General features: G+C 39.0%; 1 pseudogene; it reads right to left on the bottom strand.

The window, feature by feature from the left end:
* Positions 1-7,224: 7,224 nt before the first annotated feature.
* Positions 7,225-9,897, bottom strand: LOC103101021 (U4/U6 small nuclear ribonucleoprotein Prp4-like; annotated as a pseudogene).
* Positions 9,898-10,181: the final 284 nt, after the last annotated feature.

Genomic DNA, 10,181 nt, shown 5'->3' with positions numbered 1-10,181 from the left:
ATTCTAGTCTTCTCTCCTTGTCCAAAGTCAGGTGTCCTGTTCCTGCTTCTACTTTTGATACTGTGAATTTTAAAACTATTCCACCCTAATCAGACCATTCTTTAGAAGATCTCATTTAGCTACTTCCTGATCAATAACAATGGAGATACCTGGAATAACAGAATCAGGTCTTGGAAAACCCATATTCTCCACCCTACTCAGTTTAACAAGATTTTGAAAGGTCTGCATCAAACTCAAGATTCAATTATTTGAGGAGATGGCCTTCAACTGACATGTGCAAAAAAAGGACAGAGGCTGTCTTAAGTCAAGCTAAGTCCTCATTGGTACAGATGAGATGCAGAAAAGTGATGTAAAAACATCCAATATAAGGCATATCAGTTTCTGCCTCTTTCTCTTTCCCTGGAGAGACCACTCTGGCTGGCAGCATGCTAAGTGTTCCAACATCTTGGAGTGTTGGATGGTGAGTTTGCCCTGGAGCTGATTTCAGGTTCAGGCCTCTTTGGAGGTCAAGCTTATTCTTTCCTCCTTTACACTCAAACCCTTACTTTATAAATCTCCTATCTTCCTGGCCGGTATTAGCCCCTTCTTTCCTCCTTCTTCTTAAAATCTTCTCTACTATATCAATTAAAGCACCATAAAATTTGGCAGCTGACTTGGGTATTTTATTATTTGGGATTTCCTTTGATGACCTCTTAAATTTATATTTTTTTTCAGTCTCAACCATAATTTCACCCTTTACAATACTCCATCTTGTCCCTCAACATTGTCTTTACTAGGAAAAGTCATTCCAGTCACCTTAAAAATCATTTGAAAAGTCTCTAGCACTTCATGTATCTCCTTTCCTTGGAAGCAGTGTGGTGCCATGGATAGGGTTTGGGTTCAAACCTGTTGTATAATTGAAAATCTGTTACCCCAAAAAAGAACTACATTTCCCGGGAGCCCACTGACTTCCTTTTGTTACATACTTTCTGAAGACAGAGAATATTAGCAAGTGAGTGGTCCTCTTGGCTCTTTTTCTTGGGCTTGCAGCCAGCAAGGTGGTGGTGGTAAGCTAAGCGTAGGGATTTTAAATGAGCTAATCAGTCCTGGGCATATAGTCTTTTATTTTTGTATCCTCTTTATTCTTTTATTTCTAATTATCATTAATAAATTCCTTAAAATAAAACATTTTTATATTTGAAATTTATTTTTAATTTTTACAGTGATGGCAACCACTTGAAGAAAATAGTTCTCAATTTTTTAAAGATAGCCTAGATAAATTTTAAGCCATGGTTCTCCTGCCAAGGATTTTTGCCCACCCCACCCACTGCTCCTGTTCCTGCCCATTTGTGTTTGTTATTTTTCTTTCCCTACTTTTTGCCCAGTTGCCCTCCCTATTGACCAGGTTATTTTTAGCCAGGAGACTCTTGGTGAAGAAGAGATAAGCTGCTTCTCTCCCCTATCTACTTAAGCCCATGTTCCTTGATGCTGCCTTTGGCATTGCTGTTGCTGGTACTGCCTGCTCCTACTCCTGAATCCTCTTCCTGATCTCTGGCCCCAGCCCAGCCCCAGCCCCAGTCCTGTTGGGATGCTGGTAGTTGCAGCTGTGTCTTCAGAATCACAAATTAGCTGGTAAAAACTGGGGTGTATTTTCCTTAGGTAACAATTAGCCCCCTAACTCCCTCTCCATGTGGCTGGGGAAACTAGCATTTTTGGGGGGGGGGAAGGAGAAGGGGGAAGGGAAGAAGGAAGTTACTCTTCCAAACAGGAAGTAAATTACAAACATGGCTCATTCTATGAAAGAGCAATGTATTACCTACTTCAAACAGCTTCCAGCTTTAGGATGTTTTTTCACTAGTGCACTAATTCTTTCACCTATCTTGCTTAAGTTTCAGGAGAGAAAACTCATCTCCCTACAACCCTTTGCATTTGGGCCTGCCCAGTCTCTAAGATTCATCCAATTTGGGATTCTTCCTCACCATGTTCATCAAGGAATTCTCCCTCACTAGGGGAGAGACAAAAAAATCTGACAAAAGGATTCTGTATGGATAGAGAAAGGAACTTTAAAAAGATTAGAGGTGAAAATTTTAAGCCTTTTTAGACCACATTGTTTTATGAAAGTCTCTGCATTTTGTTGTATTTTGTTGATTGTTTGCTTTAAGATTTAATTTTGTTGTTTTAAGTTCATATATTAATGTATTCAATACTATTCTTTTACACTGAATCAGTTTAATCTACTGTGTTTTAACTGCTGATATGTTCTGTTACCTTTCCTCTATAACTATACTGAATAAATATTATTGAATAAGCCCATATAAAAACAGATTTTTCTTCCATTTTGGCTTTGTAAATTGCCACATAGATGATGAATGGACTCCATCAACCTGGTTAAAAACCTTTGGTAAATTTAATGAGCTAAATATCTCAAATTGATTTTAAGGGGTCTTTAGAGATGATTCAAAAAAATTTTTTTAACAACTCTGACTGATCATTTTGCCTACCTCTGAGTTATTTGTAACAAGAGGTAAATGGTCCATTTTAGTAGCTGAGGTGAAGTATAATTATAATCCCCATTCCCCGCATTTGTAAAAATGTGAATGGAAAGGACATAACAGTTTCCTACCAAAGGAGCTGGGAAGTTGATCCCAGGGCATGGTACCCCTGGATGGCTCCCAAGAGAGAGCATCTCTTATTTGTAACTCTTCAGTTTAATTTACTTCCACCAGAACAATCTAGATTTCTTAGTAATGTTCCAGACCCAAATAAGTTTTACTTTGTTTAAAAATACCTCAACTAAGGTTGAAAGATTTACTACACCTGAAAAACTTGGGACAAGTATCCATTAGCTTTAAATGTCATACAGCAGACTCATGGAAAATATGATAATGGGTTTGTTTGCTATGGTCACTAAATGGGCTATTATAACTTTGGGGATTTTGATACTTCTTGAATGTGCATTACCTTTTGTACTATTGTTCTTTATAAAAACTGTTACTTTGTAAACAGTGGATCATGGTCAAATTTGAAAAGGAAATGGATCTCATTTTTTAGGTAAGAAACCTTTGTATGCTACCTTTTCTTAACTGATACAGTTTGTCAATGATTATAAGCTATATATTTTTGACTTTTAAAACTTATTTTTGCTTGCAAGTGCAATATACTATTACAGTTTTATTTTTTCTCTCCTTTTTGTATTTGAAGTATGTCACCAGTATTAAGATTTTCTTTAACTTTTTTGATTTTGTAATAATATATGTTTAAAATACAGTTACCCTGATGTCAATGCATACTCAAAAAGCTTTAGACTATAAAAGTGATGCCACTGATTATTTAAAAAAATTTTATGGGACTTTGATTAATGATTCTGTCTGATTTTAGGAGAAGGGAATACAAAGAGAGCCATTGCACAGTGCCAAAGAAGCACAAAGCTACTTCCATAGTGCCAATGGAGCACAAGGTCAAAGAGACCAAACCAATCTTACATGGATTGATGACATTCTGCGCAAAGAGTGCAAGGATTTAATTATGTGTGAGACTCGAGGCTGCGACTGTTTAACATGTGTTAAATGCAGGTCTTCCTTGTACCACACACTATATATAAAATACATGACATTGATTATTCTGGCTCCATCCTGGCTCTCATTTGCTCCTATAATCTAGTCCCTTTTCTCTCTTATAGTATGGCAACTCACTGTAATCATGGCTGCAAAAGGGTAAGTGAAATATTACTGCATTTTGTCCTACAGACTTGTGGGATAGAAATTACTTTAATTGGCCCCTGATTCAAGGACCTGTTATAAATTTATTTTTCTTTAACTTAGAATTCTTACACATAAGACTTTGATAGTCTATTTGTCATCCAGAAGTTATCTTTTCTCTTTTATTTGGATTTTTTTGATGCTTTTGATTTTCTCTTGCCAATTGATTCATATACCTAATAACTCAGCCATGCATCTCTAAGTGATCCCTGTATTTTTCAACACCCTTTTCTGGGGGGGGGGGAGGGATGTATTATTATTCTAAAATGCAAAGTTCAAATTCTTTTTGAGAATAATTTTAGGATAAGAAACATGCTGCCTCTCCAAATCCAGAAAGTGAACTGTTTGGAGAAGGCACCATGAAGATGTCTGCACAGACCACATGCTGCACTAGAAGATCCAGAGTGAACTCTGGGATGTGGCGATTTGAACTGTGTGGGGTTGAATGCATTTGTTTTGTATAAATATTCTTATGCTGAAGGAGATTACCCCCTCACTGGCTTTTTGTCAATGAGTCTAGCAATCACTGCTTTTGTTCTTTTTCTCTTACCCTCAAATTATTGTAATTTCAAAGTTGGTTATGTTTACAAGAGTCATTGGAGAGATTGGTCTTCCATGGATCTCAGGGGGAGAATGTATAATTGGAAATCTGTAACCCTAAAAATGAACTACATTTCCCAGGAGCTACTGGCTTCCTGTTGTTATGTACTTCCTATAGACAGTGGATATTAGCGAGTGGGTGGTCCTCTTGGCTCTTTTTCTTGGACTTGCAGCCAGCATGGTGGTAGTGGTAAATGAAGCTTGGGGATTTTAAATGAGTTCATCAGCCATGGGCACATGGTCTTTTATTTTTGTATCCTCTTTATTCCTTGATTTCTTTTTTTTTTAATTTTATAGTATTTTATTTGATCATTTCCATGCATTATTCATTAAAGACAAAGATCATCTTCTTTTCCTCCCCCCCACCCCCCGTAGCCAACGCGTGATTCCACTGGGTATCCCATGTGTTCTTGATTCGAACCCATTGCCATGTTGTTAATATTTGCATTAGAGTGTTCTTTTAGAGTCTCTCCTCTGTCATGTCCCCTCAACCGCTGTAGTCAGGCAGTTGCTTTTCCTCTGTGTTTCTACTCCCACAGTTTGTCCTCTGCTTATGGATAGTGTTTTTTCTCCTAGATCCCTGAAGATTGTTCAGGGACATTACACCGCCACTAATGGAGAAGTCCATTACGTTCAATTATACCACAGTGTGTTTGTCTCTGGGTACAATGTTCTCCTGGTTCTGCTCCTCTCGCTCTGTATCACTTCCTGGAGGTTGTTCCAGTCTCCATGGAATTCCTCCACTTTATTATTCCTTTTTGCACAATAATATTCCATCATATACCACAATTTGTTCAGCCATTCCCCAATTGATGGGCATCCCCTCGTTTTCCAATTTTTGGCCACCACAAAGAGCTCAGCTATGAATATTTTTGTACAAGTCTTTTTGTCCATTATCTCCGGGGTACAGACCCAGCAGTGATATGGCTGGATCAAAGGGTAGACATTCTTTTATCGCCCTTTGGGCATAGTTCCAAATTGCCCTCCAGAATGGTTGGATCAGTTCACAACTCTACCAGCAATGAATTAATGTTCCTACTTTGCCACATCCCCTCCAGCATTCATTACTTTCCATAGCTGTCATGTTAGCCAATCTGCTAGGTACCTCAGAGTTGTTTTGATTTGCATCTCTCTGATTGTAAGAGATGTAGAACACTTCTTCATGTGCTTATTAATAGTTTTGATTTCTTTATCTGAAAACTGCCTATCCATGTCCCTTGCCCATTTATCAATTGGGGAATGGCTTGATTTTTTGTACAATTGATTTAGATCTTTATAAATTTGAGTAATTAAACCTTTGTCAGAGGTTTTTATGAAGATTTTTTTCCCCAATTTGTTGTTTTCCTTCTGACAAAGGAAAGGTCTGACATGTATACTATTCTGTGTTTACCCAATTTACTTATGGTTTCCTTCTTTATGTTTAAGTCATTCACCCATTTTGAATTTATCTTGGTGTAGGGTGTGAGGTGTTGATCAATTCCTAATCTCTCCCACACTGTCTTCCAATTTTCCCAGCAGTTTTTATTGAATAGTGGATTTTTGTCCCCAAACCTGGGATCTTTGGGTTTATCATATACTGTCTTGCTGAGGTCGCTTGCCCCCAGTCTATTCCACTGATCCTCCTTTCTGTCTCTTAGCCAGTACCAAATTGTTTTGATGACTGCTGCTTTGTAATATAGTTTGAGGTCTGGGACTGCAAGGCCCCCCTCATTTGTGTTTTTTTTTTCCATTATTTCCCTGGATATCCTTGATCTTTTGTTATTCCAAATGAACTTTGTTATGGTTTTTTCTAAATCAGTAAAGAAATTTTTTGGGAGTTCCATGGGTATGGCACTAAATAGATAAATAAGTTTGGGTAGGATGGTCATTTTTATTATATTGGCTCGTCCTATCCATGAGCAGTTAATGTTTTTCCAATTGCTCAAGTCTAGTTTTAGTTGTGTGGAAAGTGTTTTGTAGTTGTGTTCATACGGTTCCTGTGTTTGTCTCGGGAGATAGATTCCTAGGTATTTTATTTTGTCTAAGGTGATTTTGAATGGGATTTCTCTTTCTAGTTCTTGCTGCTGAGTTGTGTTGGAGATATATAGAAAAGCTGATGACTTATGTGGGTTTATTTTGTATCCTGCAACTTTGCTAAAGTTGTTGATTATTTCAATTAGCTTTTTGGTTGAATCTCTAGGATTCTTTAAGTAGACCATCATGTCATCTGCAAAGAGTGACAACTTGGTCTCCTGCTTGCCTATTTTGATGCCTTAATTTCTTTTTCTTCTCTAATTGCTACTGCTAGTGTTTCTAGTACAATGTCAAATAATAGAGGTGATAATGGGCATCCTTGTTTCACTCCTGATCTTATTGGGAATGCATCTAGTTTATCCCCATTGCAGATGATATTAGCTGATGGTTTTAGATATATACCGTTTATTATTTCTAGGAATGACCCTTCTATTCCTATGCTTTCTAGTGTTTTTAATAGGAATGGGTGTTGTATTTTATCAAAGGCTTTTTCTGCGTCTATTGAGATAATCACGTGGTTCTTGTTGGTTTGCTTGTTGATGTGGTCAATTATGTGGATGGTTTTCCTAATGTTGAACCAGCCCTGCATCCCTGGTATGAATCCTACTTGATCATGGTGAATGATCCTTCTGATCACTTGCTGGAATCTTTTTGCTAGTATCCTATTTAAGATTTTTGCATCTATATTCATTAGGGAGATTGGTCTATAGTTTTCTTTCTCTATTCCTTGATTTCTAATGATCATTAATAAATCTCCAAAAATATAACATTTTTGTTTTTGACATTATTTTTAATTGTTACATCATAAGATCTTCGGCAGGTCAATTAACCTCCAGTGACTTCAGTTTTCTTATATAATATGAGGAGTCTGGGCTAAATGGCCTCTAAGATCTTTCCAGGTCTAGATAAGATCTAGTGATCCCACAGTTATGTCATGAGCATAGTGATCAAAGAAGTTGTCACTAAGTCCTTTAACCTGCACCTTTGTAACTATTCACACAACTTTTGACCTCCCTTCTATTTTTCCAGGACTTTGCTCAAAGTGCCATTCCTTTTCCTTCATGTATTTTCATTCTCTCTACTAGATTCTTTCAAATTGCCTGTCAATATAGTCATTTCCCAAATCCTTAAAAATAATTCCTAATGCTTTGGCCTTTCTAACCCCATCTACTATCTACTTGTCTCATCCCTCCCCTTACACAGCTAATCTTTTTGAATAAATATATTTACACAATAAGATTCCTCCCTTTTCTAACCATACCTCTTGTTAAACCTATGATAATATGTCCTCTACCTCCCACCATTCTATTAAAACTGCTCTCTAAAGGCCATAGTCAACAACATTTATGAAGGGCTTACCATGTGCCAGGCACCATTCCTCTAATGACCCAATTTCTAAATCCAGTGGTCTCTTTTGTTCTTCATCCTTGATCGCTTTGCAGCATTAAACATTATTGACCACTCCTATCCTTTGGCTTCAAAGACTCTACACTCTCTTGGTTATCTTTTATACTTCCCTAACTGCTTTCCCTTTGCTAGCACTTTTCAGTATCCTATGGTTGTGGTTCTTCAAGGTTCTATCTTTGATCTTAGTGCCTTTATCTTCTCTTCCTTGGCAATTTCCTTTACTCTAATAGTTTCAACTACCTCAACAAAAATGCCTGTGAAATCTCTCTTCAGCACTGACTTTGTCCTCTGAGCTTTAGACCCTTTTTCCTAGCCACTTACAGGACATGAATGAATGTATGATAAAGCATTTATTAATTTTGCTAAGTATTAGGGACATAAAAAACATGGATCTATATATGGACTACTAATATAATTAGGAGGTAGTTGGTGGTACAGTGGGTCAAGCAGTGGGCCTGGAATCTGAAAGCTAGGAGTTCACATGCAGCCTCAGATGCTTACAAACTGTGTGACTCCTGGCCACACACTTAACCTCAGTTGTTAGGAGGCTCCAATGAGGCATTTATAAGGCATTTAGCACAATACCTGGCACAGGAGAGATTTTACAGAAACGTTTGTTGTCTCCTCTTCTTCCCCAAAGTCATAGAGTAGTTTTAAGCTATAGTAGATTAAATTTAGACTAGAGAAGAGTTAATCCCATAAACCTACTTCAGGTGGTCCTCTAGGAACTTGGTACATTGTCCTGGGGGCAGGTCCCATACATGACTGAATGCATCTAGTCCCCCAGCATGAGCCAAAGAACATCCTGCTGCAAGGTGATAATACACACCCATGCTGAGGCCTTCCTAGTATATGAGCCTAGTATGGGGCTTCTAGGTCCCACAGATACCATGAATGGTAATAGCAGGTGATGCCCAAAGAACACATCACTCACCAGTACTGGTACTGAATTGCCTTCAATATCTACCACAGGATCAACCCTCTTTTGACTCAACAATTTCACAGCCCCATAAGAAGCACGAGGCTAGGCTGACATCTTTCTTGTTCAAGGAAATAGTAGAATTAGGATGGAAAACAATTGCTTCTACGTTGATAGTGTGGCCTCTTAGAGCATGCAGAAAGCTGTCATCAGGGACCCACAAGAGTTTGGAAAGCCTACTATAACAAGCTGAGGACAGTAGCTTGGAATTGGGACCAAAATCACAATAGGATATGGGTTAATCATCTCTAGTCTGGCTGTAGACGCTACTGAAAGATGGGAGAGTTATGCTATTTCTGCTTCTAGAATATCCTAGATGTCTTTGGAATCTGTTTATGGGATTGAGCTAACTTTTCACAGTCCTGGATAGTGAATAATTAGCAATCCTCAGTCTAGAAATTTTTAAGTTATTGGATCCTTCGTGGTTGCAAGCTGGTTGAGAGATTTCTTTGAACTTTTTGGATTTTTCATTATTTTTTTTTTAAGGCATCTGTGCCAACCACAAAATATCTCTTTCTCCTTTCAGCAAGGTTTTCTCCAAAGAGTGTGACTGGTTCGCTCAGGGGCTGGAAGGCAAACCTTGACTTTTGAGTCATGAGTGGAAACACTGATTTGTCGCGACTCCCATCCTTCGCTGGAACTCAGCCAACACTTCTTATTGGTCACAATGTCCTTCAATTTCAGAGGATCTCTCCAGCAGTTAATATTTCCAGCCTCAATTCGAGTGTTAACTCCTTCTTTCCTCAACATTTCTGACTCTTCTTGCTTTTCCTCCTCTTCCAAACTTCCATCGTACACGCGAGGCTTCATCACCACAGAGAAGGAGGTGTCTTCAGCAGTCCTACTAGAGGTTTCGATTGCTGTGGCTGAAGCTTGAGAAGAAGCGGTGTCAGAGTGGGAGTCTCAATCAGTAACCCAGAGAATCAACCACAGCATCTGTCGATGGAGCCAGCGTTCGCTGTCAGTTCAGATCAGAAACTTCCAAGCGTACCAGAAACAGCAACCAGGTCTGAACTAAGCCCAGCCCCTAAGACCCAGGGAGGCGCGGAGGAGGCCGGAAATTGTAGTTGTGGTGAAGGGACTTTTTAACAGCTCGAAAAGGCGCAGTGCAACCTGGGAAGGTAATCGTGATGAGACGGGAGGGAGCGAGGCATGCTGGGAAGTGTGGTCCCACTGTTGAGCCTGTAATAGATTGGCAGGTGGCCGGGAAAGTAGGGGCAGAGCCCACTGGGGATGGAGAAAATCTGAGACATCGTTTTCACCTCCAAGACTGGTCTGAGCTGAGACGGGGAGGTGGGCGCTGGAACTTGAAGGCTGACTCAAGTCAGAGACCCAAGCGGTACCGGTTATTTTTTAACCCTTACCTCCATCTTGGTATCAATAGTGCATTGGTCCCAAGTCAGAAGAGTGGCAAGGGATAGACAAACGGGGATACAGTGACTTGC

This window comes from Monodelphis domestica, chromosome 2 (assembly GCF_027887165.1).
Source record: "Monodelphis domestica isolate mMonDom1 chromosome 2, mMonDom1.pri, whole genome shotgun sequence".
Taxonomy (NCBI): Eukaryota; Metazoa; Chordata; class Mammalia; order Didelphimorphia; family Didelphidae; genus Monodelphis; species Monodelphis domestica.
The sequence above is the reverse complement of the archived record's forward strand: the minus strand, read 5'-3'. Positions and strand labels throughout refer to the sequence as shown.